This window comes from Crocodylus porosus, unplaced genomic scaffold (assembly GCF_001723895.1).
Source record: "Crocodylus porosus isolate Cpor-Errol unplaced genomic scaffold, CroPor_comp1, whole genome shotgun sequence".
In the NCBI taxonomy this organism is placed as follows: Eukaryota; Metazoa; Chordata; order Crocodylia; family Crocodylidae; genus Crocodylus; species Crocodylus porosus.
Window position 1 is genome coordinate 32555408 of NW_017728918.1, and position 19645 is coordinate 32575052.

At 40.0% G+C, this 19645-nt stretch overlaps 1 protein-coding gene across 3 annotated transcripts in view; it reads left to right on the plus strand.

Moving 5' to 3' along the window:
* Positions 1–15350: 15350 nt before the first annotated feature.
* MYT1L (myelin transcription factor 1 like) overlaps positions 15351–19645 on the plus strand; it is a 485235-nt gene continuing 480940 nt past the window's right edge. Inside the window, exon 1 of one of the 3 annotated variants that reach the window (XM_019537449.1) lies at positions 15351–15603. The gene's annotated coding sequence lies outside the window, so the exon portion shown is untranslated. The remainder of the gene's footprint in view (positions 15604–19645) is intronic. The other 2 variants (XM_019537454.1, XM_019537450.1) reach the window with 2 other exon arrangements.

The window sequence follows — 19645 nt, forward strand, 5'->3', positions numbered from 1 at the left end:
CCCTAGAAACTATGAAACTATGAAACTATTATATACTAAAACACATAGAAGTATACATAATATGTACATACACAAATATTTACAGTACTTAATAAGAAAATTTTTAAAAGATTGCAATTGAAGATAAAAGATGGATGTATTTAATATTTTCTGTAAGAGAAGCTTAAGTGCAAGAACAGTAAGGGGAGAGGGTTTTATATTTAATGGAATTTCCTAAAACCTTGAAGTTAGCTTGATTTATTACAGCTCTATATTAAAGAAAATAAAGGTATGATTTTTTGTTTCTAGTGAAAGTCTGCTATAAATTCCCTGATCAGGAGGAATTTCAAGATAAGTAAGTTAAATAAAAAAGATGTATGATTAGGACAAACTAGTGGTAATGAGGAGGTTCAATAGTAAAACAAAGTGAACTCAGTTGAGTGAAAGTAACAGGTGAACAGGTTTCCCACTATCTAATACAATATATAAAGTTGTTTTTGAGGTTTGGAAATGAAAAAGTAAAAATAAACTTTAATGATATTTGTTTTAAAATGGCATTTGATTTATTTAATTATTAAATTTTTAAATGAAATTATATCAGTTCTGTTTAAAACTAAATCCTCATGATTAATCTTGCAATTATTTCGTGCTTGACTCTCAGTGAAACTGTGAAATATGCTGCCACAAAATATTAAAATAAAGGGGATTGTACAGTTGGAAGAAGGTGTCACTTCCGTGGTACATCTGCATAAAGAGGGTTAGGCATTCTTATACAGGCTTTTCGAAAGCACTTGGTATTTATTTTTAAAACCTTACCCTGTATGGTCACCCAGGTCTACCCACTTTCCAATGGTACAGTCTGTGATGTAGAAATTACATATTTGGCCATGTTTTATGTGGGTTCAGTGCTGATCAAACTGCTTTGGATATTTTAGGTTGGAGAGTATTTTATAGGGCAATTTTTGAAATGGGCTCCTTAATAAAACATTTAAGTGTCATGTTTAGATCATTCAGCGGACACTTAGATGCATAACATTGCCATTTGCCTGATATAGCTAAAATCTAACTCTCTCTAGAGACTTAGAGTAGGCACCTACCTATCTTTAGTATTGGCACCTAAAACTGTTCTTTCAACGTACTGAGGACTGCTATTTCCCTTTGAAACATAGGTAAAGAGTAACCCACCTTTTAATATAATTACCTATCAGTGTTAGAGCACTTTTCCAGGAAACAGGAAACTCAAGTTCAGTGACCTCCTCAGCCTAAGGGGATTCTAACCTACGTCCCCCATCTCCCGGGAGAGTACCCTAACCACCTAACTATAGGCAAGGCTAGGTGCAGCACTTTTCACTTCTTATATTAAGGCTGTTTCAAAGTGAAACAAGAGTGTGACCTTGTATCTTAGCATTTAAAGTATTCATGTAGGAGTCCTGGTTTCTTATCCCAGCTCCCATCACTTTGTGCATTTTTCTTACAGTAACTATTTGGGGAAAAAAACAGGAATTATCCTGAGAGCTGTAACTGGAACCCAGGACTAAGGCATTAGCATCCCTGACTGAGAATCTTGCACTTCTTTAAATGCAGTGACCTCCCTTCAACAGGAGTGATGGAGAGTGTCCCCACTCCCAGACTAGCTTATAGCCTGGGAGTTGGATGGAAGGAGTATGGTGCGTGCAGCACTTTGTCCTGGAAGGTGGTTGCTGCACTTTGTCTAGTTTCTGGATCCCAGTGGGATATAGGAGGAAGTAGGGTATCCATGTACTCAAGCTGAGACAGTTTAGGACATATGTGTCTAGGGAGTTTTCAAGCTGAAGAGGGAGCCACCTAGTGTCAGCAACCTACACCCTGTGGGCCAACTCTAGCTGCATGGCCATGGGCTGCAGTAGTAGTGGGCAGCAAGGGGCTTCAGCCGTAGTCATTTCCCCATGCCAGGTGCTTTCTTCATGCCAGTGCATGGAAAAGTGGTGGCAGAGGGTGTGGGGAAAGGCAGCAGAGGCAGGTGCCTTCCCTGTGAAAAGCACCAATGATGGATGTTTTTCTAGACTGGCAGTGGGGAAATGGCAGCAGCAATTGATCCCAAGAGCCCACGCCCCACCTGCTGGCCCACCTCTGACCCAAAGTGGGTGGATCTGGCCTGCAGCTTTATAAGGTAGCCAACTGCTGACCTAGTGAGTTTTTTAAGTCAATGGCTGCTGAAAGGGAGGATGGTCTCAAGGTCTGGGCAGCTGAGGAACCTTAACGCATGTATGAACCTCTACAGGTTAATTTTTGTATGAGCTGTTAAGGAACCCACATGTAAATAGACTTTGTTTGACTCCTCATGGATTAATTCTGACAAACGCTAATCCTCATAGGGCATCTGAATGTTACCACAATACAAAGTAATTTTTGTAGTCCAGGCTTCTGGAAATTTAATATTTTAGTGGTAAATTTGTAGTGCTTTTGAAACTTAGCAGGTTACTCTTCCAGCAAGCTTTTCTTGTGAAAAAGGATAGGTTGCCATAATCTGTTTATGGCATATTGAAATCTTCTCTCCACCATATTGTCCACTTGCTCTTATCCACATCTTCACACTTTCTAACCTAATGTGTTTTCCTGTTTCTCACCAGCCCTGATCAACTTTGTTTTTCCATCCTTTTCTTCTCCAAATCCCTGTTGAAAGCACACTGCCTCCAGGAGGCCTGCTGTCCTTAGGCTTCTTCTCAAAGAAGCACGTGCTAAATAATAAATATGCTAACCTTTGCTGCTCAGCTTGCAAGATCTGTTACGAGCTGTTCTTTAACTGTTGATTATTTAGGTCATCAGCCTAATATGTGCATCACTCTATATGGATTGCTTTTGGTTCTGCTTGTATAATGCCTAACAGAATATGGCCTTAATTTTTTTACTAGAGTCTGCAACTGCTGCACAGTACAAATAATTAATAATGATAATGCATGAATAGATAGTGGGACTGCTCATATGCATAGTGATACTTATTTGCCTAATTCTTCACAGGACTGGAGCCTTAGGCCCCAGTTCAGCAAGTAAATTAAGTACATACCATACTTTAACCACTTTAACCACATCTTATTGATGTCCACATAGTTGATGAAGCAAAATCTGCATGATGTGAAGAGCATACAGTTGTAATAATGTAATATAAATATTGTTCAGATCAAATGTGACTGTCCACTAGATTTGTGCTTGCTTTGATGTGAATGGGACTATCACTTACTTAAGTTTGGACACCTGTTTAAATGCTTTACTAAATTAGTCTTTAGCTCAGGAACTTTTGCCGTGTTCCCAGAGTGTCTCGTATGCGATTAACATTATATTCTATTCTCTCATTAGTGATAAAACAAATTAATGTGTTCCTGCCAAGTATTTTTATTAAGCCACTTCTCAAATGGAAACTCCCTTCGCATTTAGTAGTAATAGTTTCTTTTTTTCTGTCTGGCAATGATAATTCCCATAATGGTTTACATAAGGGACTTTTGTTTGGGCGGGGAAATCAGCTAGTAGGAATAAAGAATCATTGGAATTAGAGACAGGCAGGCCTATTAGGTTGTCTATGCTACTCCCCTGCAATTGTAGGTTTGCTCTCTACAGTATAATCTCTAGTGCTTTGTTTGGTCCAGTTGTAAATGACTTGAGCAATATGACTTTACTATTCCCTTAAGATATTATGCCATGATTTAATAGATTTCATTATTCGGGGTTTTCTTTCTCTTCTTTTCTTTTTTTGTGCTAATATTGGACCTTAATATTTCTTTACTTAATTTATTCCCCTTCCTCCTACTTATATCCTTTGGACACTCCAAACAATTACCTTCCCTTCTTGGTGTTTCAAACCTTCAAATACCCATAGAAAGTTATCTTGTCCCCCTTCAGTTATTTACCTAAGATCTGTGCATGTGGTTCTTTTAATCTTTTCCCATAAGCTATTCCCGGCAGCCCTTTAATTGTTTTTATTGCTTTTCACTGAATTCTCTCCAATTTGTCGACATCTCTGTGGATTTTCTTCTTTGAAGTCAATAGCAAAACCAATAGCAAAACCAACAGCACACGTCTCTCTGTACATAATAAGAAACAATTGTCCTGGTTTTGAATACAGAATGATGAACCAAACCAGACTATTACAAACTCTCTCACACAACATTTATACTATTATCATAAGCATTTTTTTTGTTATGTCCTAAAATATTACTTCCACCTGAATTAACCTGCAGTACCAAAATGCTGAGAGAGGTGTTTATTTTTGGCCCAAATCAGTAATTCTGGAACTATTATAAGAATCCAAGATTGACAGCATTAACTGAAGAGGTCTGTTTTAATCAGATACACTTTAACTGAACATCTTAATGTCCCTTGCATATTCAGACTGACATTGCAATATGACAGTGTTGGGGTTCCATTATCCTAAGTTCACCTATTATTTTTTTGGTCTTTTGGTCCCTTCAGAATAACATGATCTGCTATCAGCACTCCAGGTTATAATATGATGCCTGGGCGCATGCAGATCCATAACTATAATTTTAGGTAGGCAGGATCTATCCTTTGTTCTGGTTTTTTTTTTTTTTTTTGGTCAGTGCTACACGCAACTGGGTACTGCTCTATGACCAGTTATACTAGCAAGATGAAAATACAGATAAGCAATAATAATCCTTTATACAGTTGGTTGACTTTTATATATTGTTCATGTTTATGCACATTGTATAGGATCAGATTCTGGAAAATGTGAAGCTTGTGGCGTTAGGTATAAATATTATATCATCTGACTTTAAAAATCTGTTTATAGCACACCTCAGCTCACAACAAACATAGAATGAATTTATTTATCTTAGTTTAGTCTGTTAACATTTTGCCTAAAGTTGTGTGGTGAGGCTGCATAGTCATCTGTCTGTGCTCTATAAAGAAAAAATAATAATAAAAGAATGTTTCAAGTGTGTTGAAAATGCTTCTCTAAAACAGTATGGCAAGCTGTCTTTCTAATATTTACTCGATTAAAAAAGACTTAAAAAATTCAGCTCACCTCTTCAAACCACATACTATTATGGCACTCAGATTGGCACATTCTACTAGATGTCCAGCAATATTCCCTTGGGTATGGGTACTCATATCTCTTACAATGGGGATTTATGTTTAGAGACGTAGGCCTCAGAATGAACTAAACTGGGAATATAACTTTCCAGTTATGCTACCTACCCTGCTCAGTCCCTCTCTCTTACGGTGGCTTACATTTCATAGATTTCTAGAGTCAGAAGGGACCTTTTAGATCATCAAATCCAACTCCCTGCTCTAAGCATGAAAGAGTACTGGGATTAAATAACTCCAGCTAGGTGCCTGTCTAATCCTTTCTTGAACACCTCCAAGGTAGGGAAAAGCACCACCTCCCCTGGAAGCCCATTTGATATTTTGGCAACCCTCACTGTAAAGAATTTCTTCCTCATATCCAATCTAAATCTACTCTCCTTTAGTTTGCGGCCATTCTTTCTAGTAACCCTGAGGGGCACCCTAGTAAACAGAGTATCCTCTATTCCCTGCTGACTCCCCATGATGAGTTTGTAGACAGCCGCAAAATCACCTCTCAGCCTTCTCTTTTGAAGGCTGAAGAGATTCGGGTCCTTCAGTCTGTCTTCATAGGATCTTACCCACAGGCCCTCAACCATATGAGTAGCCCTTCTCTGAACCCTGTCAAGGTTATCCACATCCCTCTTGAAGTGCAGTGCCCAAAACTGGATGCAGTACTCCAGCTGTGGCCTGACCAATGCCTCATAGAGGGGAAGTATCACCTCCCTAGATCTTCCCGTGTTGCACCTACTAATGCAAGAAAGAGCGTGGTTAGCATTACTTATTACCTTGTCACATTGGCAACTCATGTTCGTTTTTGCATTGACTAAGACTCCGAGATCCTTTTCCACTGCCGTGGTACTCAGAATAGTACTTCTCAGTCTATAGGTGTATTGGAGATCCTTTTTCCCCAGGTGCACCACCTTGCATTTATCCTTGTTAAATTGCATCCTATTCTGATCTACCCACTTCCCCAGTCTATCCAAATCCACCTGTATTCGCTCCCTGCCCTCCAGTGTGTTTACTGTACCCCATAGTTTGGTGTTATCTATGAATTTGGACAGAGTACTTTCAACCCTCTCATCCAAGTCACTGATGAAGATATTGAACAGCACTGGTCCAAGGACAAAGTCTTGGGGAACACCACTGCCCTCATCTCTCTAAGGAGAAACCGCCTCATCCACCACCACTTTTTGGTGCGTCCCATAAGCCAGTTTTTCACCCGCCTTACTGTGAAAAAATCCACATCACAGCTACTCAGTTTACTTCTAACAATTGGGTGCAACACTGTGTCGAAAGCCTTTTTAAAGTCCAAGTAGATAACATCTATCTCCACCCCTGCATCTAAGCACTTTGTGACCTGGTCATAAAAAGAGACCAGGTTAATCAGGCAGGATCTACCTGCTATAAACCCATGCTGGTTTCCCGTTAACATTGTATTACCCAATGGCCCACCACAAATGTAATCCTTAATGATTTTTTCAAAGGTCTTGCCAAGAATACAGGTGAGGCTACCTGGCTTATAATTACCCGGGTCCTCTTTCCTCCCCTTCTTGAAAATAGGAATCAAATTGGCTCTTTTCCAGTCTTCTGGAACCCATTCTGAGTGCCATGCGTGCTCAAACAGTTGCACCAGTGGTTTCACTATGACACCAGCCAATTCCTTTTGCACCCTTGGGTGAATCATAGAAGTAGGGTCAGAAGGGACCTTGTAGATCTTCAAGTCCGACCCCTGCCTGGGCGGGAGAAAAGACTGGACTCAAATGAGTCCAGCCAGGTAGTCATCAAGCCTCTTCTTAAAGATCCCCAAGGTAGGAGCCAGCACCACTTCCCTAGGAAGTTGGTTCCAGCTCCTAGCCACCCTGTGAAGTAGTTCTTGTGGATGTCTAATCTAAATCTACTCTCTAATAATTTGTGTCCATTGTTACTTGTCATGCCAGGGGGTGCTAGGGGAAACAGTGTCTCCCCTAAACCCTTCTGGTCCCCCCTAGTGAGTTTATAGACAGTCACCAGGTTCCCCCTCAGCCTTCTCTTGTGAAGATAAACAGTAAACTTACAAGTAAACTGAGTGAAGATTTCATAGATTTTATAGACATTTGGGCTGGAAGGGACCTCAGAAGATCATCGAGTCCAGCCCCCCGCCCAAAGGGCAGGAAGATCATTGGGGCCTGCTGACTTAAATATGTCCAACCCCTTCAAGTGCCCCTTCACTAGCTCAGCACTAACCATAGGTGGATTGGTATTTCTCTCATGCCAGACTAAAGTCTTATTGGGAAGCGTATTTGTATTCATGTCCAGGGAACACAGATGCAAAGGAGTCATTTAAAAGCTCCACTTTATCCATCCTGTCTCTTGTGAGTTTCCCTAGACTATTCTGTAGAGGCCCTATGTTACCCTGAGCCTCCTTCTTGCTACCTATGTACTTAAAGAAAGCCTTTTTGTTACTCTTAATCTTTGTTGCCAACTTGAGTTTAGTATCTGCTTTGGCCTTCCTCACTGCTTCCCGGCAAGCACAAGCCAAGCAGGTGTACTCTTCCTTGGTGGCTGCCCCCTGCTTCCACAGCTTGTAAGCCTCTCTTTTCCTCTGAAGGCTCTCCTGGATTTCCCTGTTCAGCCAAGAAGGTTTTTTGGCTCTTTTTCTTCCCTTTGTGTGAACTGGGGTGGTGTCCCACTGTACCTGAAGGATCAGTCCATTGAGGAGCTCCCATCCTCAGTCCCACACTAACTAATCTCCTGAGCTTATTGCAGTTGGCTTTCTGGAATTCTAGCACTTCTGCCCTACTAGATGTCTTTCTCACTTTTCATTGGATAGGGAATCCTATCAGTTGGTGGCCACTATCCCTTAGGTGACCTTGTACCTGTAGATCCCCCACCAGGTCTTCCCCTGTAGCCAGAACCAAGTCAATTGGAGGTAAGAGACTCTGTTCTGGTCCACATAAGATGTCCATGTAAATCACAAGACATAACTTTTTTAGGTAATGATACTGAGGGTATTTTTGCTTGACTGTGTTCACTATAATAAGAGTATAGGTTGTAGCCATCTTGGTCTAAGGACATAGGCAGACAGGGTTCTTTGGATAAATCTGATATCTCTTATTAGACTGACTCAAATAGTTGGAAAAATTCTTCTTAGGAAGCTTTTGGGTAGAAATACCCTTCATCAGGCTGAGGAACCATCTGCAGTTGTTGTATGCTCTTCCTGAACTGGAATGGATAGTAAAGAAGCCAGAGGCTGGGCTGGTATGCATACAAGAATGCCATCCAGTGAAGATGTAAACTGAGGAGTAAGTGGGTGAGAGACAAGTGGGGGGAGAGGTGGGAATTAATGTAGCTGGTATATATTGGAGAGCTACCTGGGGAGTCAGATATCAGGCAGGTTATAATGTGTCATAAATCCAATGTCTATATTTAGCCCATGATTTTTAGTATCCAGGAGGCTGATGAAGTGAAATTCTTAGGCTTGTCTGTGAAAGGTGTTTTGTAAATTCCCTTTGAGGATTAGAACTGAAAGATTGGAGCAAGAGTGATTTTCTTGTGAAAATGCCCCAAATTATGCCAAACTTTTTATGAGCCACCTGGAAGAAGAATTCCTCAAGGACTGCACCATCAAGCCCTTCCTATACTTAAGATGTATCAATGACATCTTCATCATTTGGACTGAAAACCTGCAATCTCTGACTGAGTTCCAGCAGAAATTCAACAATCATCATCCTTCCCTCTGACTATCTCTTGAATACTCCAACACCAACATCTCCTTTTTAGATACCATTTTGGATAGCGATCATTGTATAATACAGGCCGTGATATACAAGACACCCACAGACCAACATACGTATCTGCACAGAACCAGAAATTACCCTAAGCACACCAAGAAAGCTGCAATATACAGCCAAGCCCTCAGATACCACCAAATTTCCACTGAGGAGAACACCCAGGATTGCCACCTCACAAATTTCAAAAGGCTTTCACCCAACAAGAACACTCCTCCAGAGATCTAGATTGCACTATTGAAAGAGTCACCCAGATACCATGTAAAGAATTACTCCAGTACAGAAGGAAAACCCCCATGAATCACACACCACTGGTTATGACATATCATCCCTCCCTGGAACCTATAGGAAAAAGCCTCAAACACTTGCAACCCATACTAAAAAAAGACCCAATTCTTAAAGAGATCTTCCCAGAACCACCCATCCTAGCCTTCAAACAAGCACTGAACCTTCCTAACCTCATCACCAAAAGCAAACTTCCTATGGCCTAAAACATACCAAATGGATCTAGACCATGCCATGACAAGAAATGTAAAACCTGCCAACATAGCTCCACCACCCACACAATTAGTACACCCTACAACAGAGCCATCAGCATTCTTAGATCTTACAGCTGCACCTCCAGAAATGTAATATATCTCATCCAGTGCATTAAATGCCCTGATGGAAAATATGTAGGAGAGATCAAACAACAACTGTATACCAGAATTAACACACGCCAGAAATTTAGCAAAGACAAGAACACCAAATTACCTGTGGAGCCACATTTCTCACAAGAAAACCACTGTCTCTCCAATCTCCAAGTTCTAAACCTGAAATGAAATTTACAAAACACTCTTCACAGGTAAGCCTATGAACTTGACTTCATCAACCGCCTGGATACTAAATATAGACATTGGATTTATGACATGTTATAACCTGCCTAACGTCTGACTTCCCATGTACCTCTCCACTATTTACCAGCTACATTCATTCCTCTTCTCCCCCCACTCTTGTCTCTCACCCACTGACTCCTCAGTTTATGCCTTCACTGACTGGCATTCTTGCATGCATACCAGCCCAGCCTCTGGATTCTTTACTATTCATATTATTTCAGGAAGAGCACACACCAACTGCAGATGCGTCCTCAGCATGATGAAGGGTATTTATACCCAAAAGCTTGCTAAGAAGAATTTTTCCAACTATATGAGTTGGTCTAATAAAAGATATCAGATTTACCCAAAGAATCTTGTCTTCAGTGTAATATATACTTTCATGCCTGTCAAATTAAGAGGTGTGGATAAGAGTGCAATTGATTGCATCTCTTTCATTTTCCAATAAACAGGTTTCAGAAAGTGGCACTAAAAGCAGAGCAGTAGTCATGTGTGATGCTAGATTTTTTTTTGCCTTTGCTTGTGACAGATGTGGAGCTTCTGGAGCATTACACTACCCTGAACATATGAAACCTTGGAGGGCTAGGTTCCATAGATCTTGCGTACCTAGTGGGCTTGCCAATTCATGGCTCATCCATTAAATGAATTTATAATAATTTCTAGTAGCTCTAAACTGACAAGACTTGATGCATTGTACTATTGCTTACTATCTAGCAGCTATTTCCCTTTTTTTAAACCATATTAAACATTTCACTGGGAAAATGATGGAAGTTATGGCTGGGACTGATACCCACCAACACAAAAGTTGTTGCAGATATTGTAGGACCTATCTGTTAAACTCAGTTACTTTGTCTGCTTCACTTTTGCTTAGGACATTTGAAGTGAATTGTGCCTGATGACTGGAGAATCTATGGTTCAGTCCAGAAAACCTAGACTGAAAACGTCAATTTTTCCAAATTTAGGTGTGAAATATGAGCAATTTTTTTATATCCAGGTGAAGTCATATATTTTGAGTGAGATATTCTATCTTATTGCTATATTGTGTGATAGTAGGATGTTCTGTAAACCTCATGTCTTCTCTGAAATTCTCTCTTACTGAATATGATCTGGTGTGTGCATCCTACAAGTTTTGCTTGAGTGAGGAAGTGCATTAATAGGAATTAAAAGTTTGTTAAACGTCTGGTGAGGAATTAAGAGAATGTAGGAAGTTCATTTCCAGATGTTGCCATTACCATACAGAAGTGGCTCTGCTAATGTGAGGTGGCAGATTCTCACTAAATAGTGTGCTAACAGCTTCTTGTTGGAGATAGTCCTTATAAGGGGTTGGTTGGTCAGTTAAAGGACTAAATATCAAAGGAGCCTGGGACATATAGCTTTTCCTCTTCTCCAGCAGATTCTACAAGAGACAACAGTAAAGATGAACTCTTGAATGGGTGCAGTTGGGTAAAGTGCAATTAGAGACTACTTATGCTCTGATGTACAGGAATAGATAGACCCTATTTTGGTGTTCTGGGAGAAAGAGTTTAGGGTTCCAAATTTTACCAAAATGGTGATTAAGCCCTAACTGGTGATTTGGCCTTAATCACAGTGATGAAGTATGTTACAAGTACTTCTCTCTTTTGGCAACTACTGCTCTTCATTTCATTTAGTCAATGCCATGTTTATTAAACCTATTTCATAGAATCATAGAAACTTATGTTTGGATGGGACCTCAGGAGGTCAGTTAACCCAACTGCCTGCTCAAAGCATCCTCAACTAGATCATCCCAGACAAAGCTTTGCCAAGTCAGGTCTTAAAAAGCTCCAAAGATGGAGCTTCCATCACCTCTCTGGGTAACTTGTTCCAGTGTTTTACTACTCTCCTAGTGAGAAAATATTTCCTGATATCTAACCTAACTTTCCTTGCTGCAAGTTGAGACTGTCGCTCCTTGTTCTGTCACCTGCTGCCACTGAGAAAGGTCTAGCTCCATCCTCTTCCGCACCCCCCTTAAGGTAGTTGAAGGCTGCTATTAAATCCCCTCTCAGTTTTCTCTTCTCTAGACTAAATAAGCCCAGTTCCTTCAGCTTCTCCTCAGAAATCATGTGCCCCAGCCATTCACCATTTTGTTGTCCTCCACTGGACTCTCTCCAATTTGTCCACAAGTTAATTGTAGAAATTCCTGACAAATGAATACAACTTCCTTTTATTATATCAATGGCAACAATGTTTTAATTTGAAAATTATCGAATTCACTTGAAGAGTTCTATTAAATAGAAAATCCAACTACCTTCTAAAAATACAAAAGACCTATATATATTATCATGTAACTTAAACTTCCGGACATTCAATTCAACAAGGGTAAGAGAAGGGCATGAACCTAACTGTTCAGCTGTCACCTAAGGTAATGTGCCTACTCAGTTTAGTAAATTCTCAACTGCTGGGCTTCTGAATAAACCCAGTTTGTCCTGAGATTGTGTTTATTACAAGTGAGCAACCAATGGAAGTGGTTTTGTAAACCAAAGCTTTCTGTCTAGTAGAAAAGGGGTTAAAGCTAAATAAGGGCTGGGCAGCAAAAGAATCTGGGCAGAATGTCTCTACATAGAGAGCAGTTAGTATGTGCAACAAACTGCCAAGGACAGCAGAAAGAGAAGCTTTCATAAATAATTTAAATGGAGATTAGATAAATATTTGGAGGGGGGATATTGTGGTGGAATAATTGCTAACTGGAAGGAGAAGGTGGACCTCTAAGCTTCCTGGCCCCTTTTTGTGCTAAATTATCCTACAGTCCATTAGTCTGCAGCCTGCCACATCCCATAATTTTTAGATTTGGAGCTGGATTTTTTTTAAAGCTTGCATAAGAATGAACTGTAGAACATAGGCTGGGATGTGACTCTGTCGTGCAATATGGCTTTATGATTCATTCATTCTCCCAGACTGTTTCTCCAGAGCTGGTCTTGGGTTGGAATTCTCAGCCCTGCAAAGATGCACAGGGCTGAGTGGAAGGAATATAAATGCTTCACTGGAGCCAGACTCAGGCTGGGGCAGTTGCTGTCAATATACTGAAGTTGAAATACATTGACAGGATGGTGGGGGAGGTGTTCTGCAGTGCCGCAGATCCCAGGAATGCCTTATCTTGGGAGTAAAGGATTAGATTTTTTATACATTCATCAACACGGTTGTTTCTTGTTTCAGTGAGATACAGCTACAGCTTCAGGTAACGGACATAGCCAGTTTGATATAGAAAAACCCTGTTTTAACAGTGTTCAGTAGTTTTACAGCATGACTGTAGAAAAAATGTGCGTGTGTATATTTTTTTCTTTTTAATTTGGAAAATGAAATGGGAAGCCAAATGTTAGCAAATGGAATATTTTTTTTTTCTGCTAGAGGTAAGGGAAGTGACAGACAATTTACAGTGAAATGATTACATGTTTCATTGCATAATTTATGACAATGAATGTTAAGATGAAACCCTTGTTAAAACACTGCTCATATGGGAATCAAAAATCCTTGTAAACACACCAAAAGGCACCAGATCCCCTGTTAATCTATTAAGCAACTTGGATTTTCTTCATGTCCATTCTCCTTCATTCTTATTCTTATCTCTTACAATATGAATGTGTAACCCTATAAAAGAATCCCGTATGAATTGGAGACTTCTATGTCACAGCTGATTATTTGATAATCTAGGAGTGTTATCTTTTATTCCATGGTGACCACGCAAACCCTAGAGGACTGTTGTCACTCACAGACCATAGCCAGACTGTACAGGGAAAGCTCAGTCTTGGTCTCTTGGAGACAGGAAAATCTAAGCTACCATTTTTTAGCAGACTGTAAATGATTCCTATTCTTTGCTCCACAGAACATCCGATGCGGTGCCCAATCAGCTGAGAAAGCTGCACAGACGTCATTAACTGTGTGCGTGCGTGTGTGTGTGTGTGTGTGTGTGTGTGTGTGTGTGTGTGTGTGAGGGACCAAGCGCACAGCCAACTGCAGCTGCTTGCAGAGTGGAACCTCCATTAGAGCAGCTCTATTGATTTCTGGTTCACACTGCAGCAGCAGGGTTGGAGTGCAGAAAAAAAAAGCACCTCTCAAAACCAGGATTTCACTAAAGGCGTCTTTGTATGTAAAGGTCTAATGTGTACACAGCTCGGTCTGTGCCTGCAGCCTGCCACCCTGTTTGCTTATGAAAGTCGCACGTACACACAAAGGGAGAAGGAAGCTGAAGAGCCAACTCAACACCTTGCTTGCCTCAAAGAGCAGCCTCGTGCCCTGATTGCAATGATAACGCCTGTATCAATGCTGGTTTAAGAAACCTGCATTTGTCCAGTAAATGTATTTCATACTTAACTGATAGAAAACCTCCTCTTGTATTTACTGCATTTGGGATTTTTCCAGGAACCATTGCTCCAATTATATTTATCCCAAATATATTTGAAATGGACTTGCTTTCCCCTTACTGCTGGTCATGATGTGTGATGCATTATGTGCAAGAGACCATTGCAGGCTTTGGGATAAAATCATTTTCCCAATAGTTTTTTTTTTTTCAATATATGAGGCAATGCACAGGTGAAGCAGGAACTGGGTTTGGTGATTTTTGTTCCTGTCCTCAGATCTGCTTTCTACCAAATGGCTGGCAATAATTTATAGCTGCATGTTAATATGTTGTCTTGGTATTTCAGCATATCTGAGGAGAAAATCCCTGCAAAGGCAGTATGTCTTTTCACAATAGCTGCATGTCAGTCTGGCAGACAAGAACTGTGAGCAATATACAATTAAGGGGGAAAAACCCCCCAGCACCATTAGATGTTAGGGGGAGGAGGGGGAAAGAGGAGATGGTAATACCTTTAAAAAATGAAAGGCAGTAAGCCATTATTAGCAAAAGCTATATTGAGCATGCTTGCCAGACAGGCAGCACAGCTCAGCTCTAGTTCCGCCCAGACATGTGCCTTGCCATTTTCATTTTAATCAGTCTGCTCGGGATGGCTGCTGATTCATTTTGCGGGATGGCCCCCTGGGAGTCAAGGTGGAAGCCTGAGGCGAGCTGCTATTGCATCAATGCAGCACTCCACATCAGAGACAGGGAGGGGAGAAAAGCTCCAGCAGCAGATCGGGTTCAAAACATCAGGCTTGCTATTTAAAAAAAAAAAAAAAAAAAAAAGGCTGTAAAACGGAGAGGAAAAAACCCAAGAAAACCCAAAACCATTAAATAAAACACAATTAGCAGTGAGAAAATCTCTCCTGCTTTCTCCTGCTCCTTGTGTCCCAAGAATCACTGGAGCTGCCATTTCTCTGCACAAGCCCTTGTTTAAAAAAGAAAAAAAGATGCTCTCTATTTCTCTATTTACCTGATAACTAGTTGGGGGTGGGATACCTGATTTAGCTGGAGACTTTGATTTGTGGGATTGACAACCTTATTATGCAGTGAGCTTATTATTGATATTATTCTGCTCTCGGTTGCCATGACCACCTTGTGAGAGACATTCAATTTTCTCTCTTCCATCATCATTATCTATGAGGCCATCTGTTGTGGAAAATGAATTCAGCCTCATTTGCATGACTGATAAGCAAATTTTTTTTTATCTATTTAACAGAAGGTCATATGCCGGGGATTTGGAGCTGGTGAAAAAAAAAGTGGAGGAAAAAAAAAGCATATCGAGAGGATGAGTGGGAGTGCGTGCATTAGAGGATGTATGTGGAAGTAAAACAGATCCCTCAGGCCTGCTAGCCTATCGTGCTGCATTTGTCATTCCTGCCAGGGCGACATTTTTCCCCCCTAAGCTTCTGCACACTAAAGAGAGTGAGAGAGCTTTTTCCCTGCAGTCTACTTGAAGCCCCCCTGATTTTTACTCAGTGTTGGTGGGTGCATTTTCTTTTTTTTCCTAATCCCTGGAACATGGGGTGTCTTTTCAGTGTTCAATGAAGAAAAAAGCAGCCTTTTCTGGGTCTCTGTGGTATGCTTCTTACTCCTCATTCTTTCAAAGTTGTAGTAAGATAGGGCTGTTTCTTAACCATGCTGAAATGCCGTTCTTCTGTTTAGCTTGTAATGGTTAAGGGTACAGGTGATTACTGTGTTTCATTTGGGGGGGATTCTTTTAGCTAACTGGAGGGGTTATTGTTATTTCATTTTTTTTTCAGTCAATTTTTGTAGCTGTTCTTACATGTCCATTGTTTGCTCTTTTCAAGTTCTTCTTGCAGTGCTGCTGTGTAGTTGAGAGTATGTTGAGCTGTAGACTAGTTTTATTAATATTCCAGAGTCTGGCTTTAAAAGCATTATGTTGCATGCATTAAGTATGTTGTTGTTTATAAACTTGCTGCATGTTGTACGGTACTTGTTAGAAACCAAGATCCTGAGACAAAAACTTCACAGACAATCATAGAATACTCAAGCATTCCAGATATTCAGATACTTTTATATAAAAGATACTGAGATATGATGCTTTCTTTTAACACCAAATATGATATTTGTGACACTGTGACAGAAAAACAATGACTTGTATTTTTAAAGAAACAGATATAATTTGTATTTTTAAATATCATTAACATTAAGATTTCAAATCTAGTTTAACATGTTATCTCCTTTATAAAAGAGGACCAGGTTTGCAAATAAGGGTTATTGGTTTAATTAACCCTGTTGAAACCTTCATAGCCTGTACTTCAGCTTGAAGATAGTTCAGACAAGTGTATCTGGAAGATGATACTGGACAATGGAACTATAATACATGTAAATTTAGTGAAAATTATAAATATAACAGTAACTTAATGCTAAAAATAACTATAGTTTAAAAACAAATCTGGAGTAATTAAAATATACTCTTGTAAAGCAGATTTTCTTCTTGTACCTGTATTAAAAGAGCTTAAACTCCACTGAAAAAGCATGCTATTTTTCCTCTGTAATGATCACTGTAATCTTGGTTAGATAAACTCTAGACAAATCCAAAATCTTTAAAATGTTCATTTCTTATAGAAATAATATGTTAGTGTAAACCTAGATTTAAAAAATTTAAAAATATTTTACAGGGCTGCTGTATTGTTTTAAAGATAGAAAGTGAGTTATGAAGTATCCCCCTTTTTGGCAACTAATTATTTTGTTTAAGTTATTTACTATTTACCAAGAACTTTGTCAAAATTTAACTCTGGATAGTCACTCTTTGCAACACTGAAAAGATTGTAGGGGCTGAATTTCAGGTGTAAAGAAGTTTCACTTCTATTGAGGTCAGATACAGTATGACAGGTCTCTCAGTTGTCCACATTAAAGAACTTCAATTAAATTACTCAACTAAAATACCCGCTTTTTGTTTTCAGAAGTATATTCTACAAGACTAGTAGTACAATGTCATGATAACATATGACTACTAATATATTTTTTAAAATACTTCTCTCCTGAAAAATGCATATCTTTACTAAAGATTTCTTTAGAAGAATGGTATTTAATATGCCTTTGGTATCAGCCATATTTATCATGCATATTAGATTTTTTGTGGTGGAAGTTGGATTACAAAACTAATCTCACACTCATAAAGTTGAGCACAATGTAGCTCTGATAGTTTGGATGTATTGTGTGAAATGTTGTTAGTTTACTCAATGGACTTCAGCTGAAAGTAACAGAAGAGCAGTAGGATACTGTGTATTAGCAGATAGTCTTGTAGCAAGGAAAGGTGGAAGTTTCCACTTCCCCTTCTCCCCCCCCCCCTAGAATTGTTAGGATCTTCCAAAGGAAAAAAAATGGTAAACTTCTGAAAAAGCCTAAAAGATAGCACGGTTGGTTCTCTTCCCCCTGCCCCCAAAAAGTTAATTACCAAGCTTGGTTGGATTCCTCCTTGCCACCCTGACATTTGACTGCTGCTAATTCACTGATTAATCTCATTAATGTGATTATAGTAGGATTTGGAGTTGGCTGCCATTGTTCTGCAGACAGTGCTATTCAGCCCGAGCACTTGCCACCTCATTCAGTTGTGCTGTGATTTTTCAAAGGCTGGTTGAGTGAGCTATTGTGAAAGAGGTTTCTCTGCCTTTCCCTTTCAGCACCAGGAGCTGTCCGCTGCTGATAGCAATTACATTCAGCACTGACTGACTTCCTACTAGTTTACTGGCAATGTGAAAATGACTTACTTTCATCACCTTAATGATTCTGCTCATTGAGGTAAAAGCAGGCGAGGCTTTTATGCTTTATAATTAGACAATATGAAGATGGCTGGAGCAAAATATAAAATCTATGCATTTTAATGTCCCTCCTTTCTAATAAAAGCTGTCCTTGCATGCATTTTGTTTTGTCTGTGAATTCAACATAATAGTGAGCTTAAGAGTACTTCCTTGCATCCGTGTAATTTTAGCATCAAGATATAATGGAAATTACAAGGGTTGAGTGATGCCTCCTCTTCAAAGCATTGCATATTGAGCTAATACTGGTAGTTTTCCTCTTTTTTTCCTATGAAAGCATGTAAGCATGCAATATCAAGTTAAACTCTTGAAAATAATGTCTGCCCTCACGAGCACCATTACGGATAGGGACTTCCCTGTATTTGCCCTGCAAGCCCCAGTTTTCCGGAGTTTGACATTGGTAAGCGTTTTATTTGCCTGAAGCTTGGTCTGAAATATCTCTTGTAGGTTTCTACGTTGTACCAATGACTGAGCCAGTTTCCAATTGCAGTAGTAGTAGTAATAATGATAACTTTTCTGGTTTGAGATTTCTAAGCCACACTAGGCATAATTTGTTTAAAATAAGATGTTTTGTGCCGCATTTGTGCATGATCTGCTGTGCTGTTTGCTATTTGCTTCTTATTATTTAAAAGTTGCATTGTTATCACTTTAATAACTAGCTCCTGCACATGCGCAGTAACTCTTTTATCATATATTCTTTCATTTGTATCCTTTATGAACATGACCCTGTGCTCCAAATTGAAGCCATACATTAAACTGTATGGTGGCAAGAATTTGTCACGACTCCAAAGGACCTATTGCCAATCACTACATTCAAAATTCATTTGTGCTAAAAGTGCCTCGCTGAAGAGCAGTTAATCTATTAAAGTAAAGAATGCACTTGGATGTTTTGAGTACCAAGTTACACAATAGCTTGCAACGAGTCCTCTGCAGACAGTCTATTGAATAAGTGATACTTGTCAAAATCCCCTAAATACATAGGGAGAGGGCCTAGTTTAACATTTTGTGGGTTACTGAAAATTCCACTTTTTCATGTAGGGTTTTTGTTTTGTTTTGTTTTTAAACAAAGCATGTCGACAAAACCTGCTCTTAAGTAACAACGCATCTCCCCTTCTCCCTCCTCCCAACCCCTCCCACCTCCTAAAACCAGGAGTGTTTTTCCCTCGGCTGCTTGGAGAGCCTGTATCTTTAGGGATCTATAAGGAAGGTTTGTAAGAGCAGATTCTGTCGGTGACAGCCACGCTACGCAGTCTAATTAAGACTGCTCGTTAGTGGGTCTTTTCTTGTAATCCAGGGCTGTGATTTCAGCCTGACAGGAGTAAGTTTGATGCTTGAGTTATGCTTCTCGTGTTTGTCTAATGTTTCAAGTCCTGCAAGGAACTACCGCCAGTGGGAAGGCAAGTGAGGTGGTAGGGTTTCGAGGACAGGTCAGCTAGAAACGGGCTCACTTCACTTAGCCTTGAAGAAGAGTGCTGTGGCGTGTCGTGAGCACTGCTTAAACATGACCTGCGTCCCCTGCCCCCACGGGGAATGCACGGGGAGGGGAGGGGAGGGGGAGAAGCCTTCCCACAACGTTAAAACTATGCCCTAACTTCTTCGGCAGGATAATTAGGCCAATGAATCACCAGTCTCTCAGCTTGTTCTTTCACACTCGTCTTTTTGTAAATGCTTCTAATTTATGCAGCTACCTGAACATACACGCCCGCCCGCTTTGGCCCCCAGTTTAGCTGCCATCTTCAACTGGCAGAAGGATATCTCTAGACAGGAGCAGAGGAGGGGAGCTAGGCTAGAGACAGACGCTTTTCAGCCGTTTAAAAAGTTTGCGAACACCTGTCT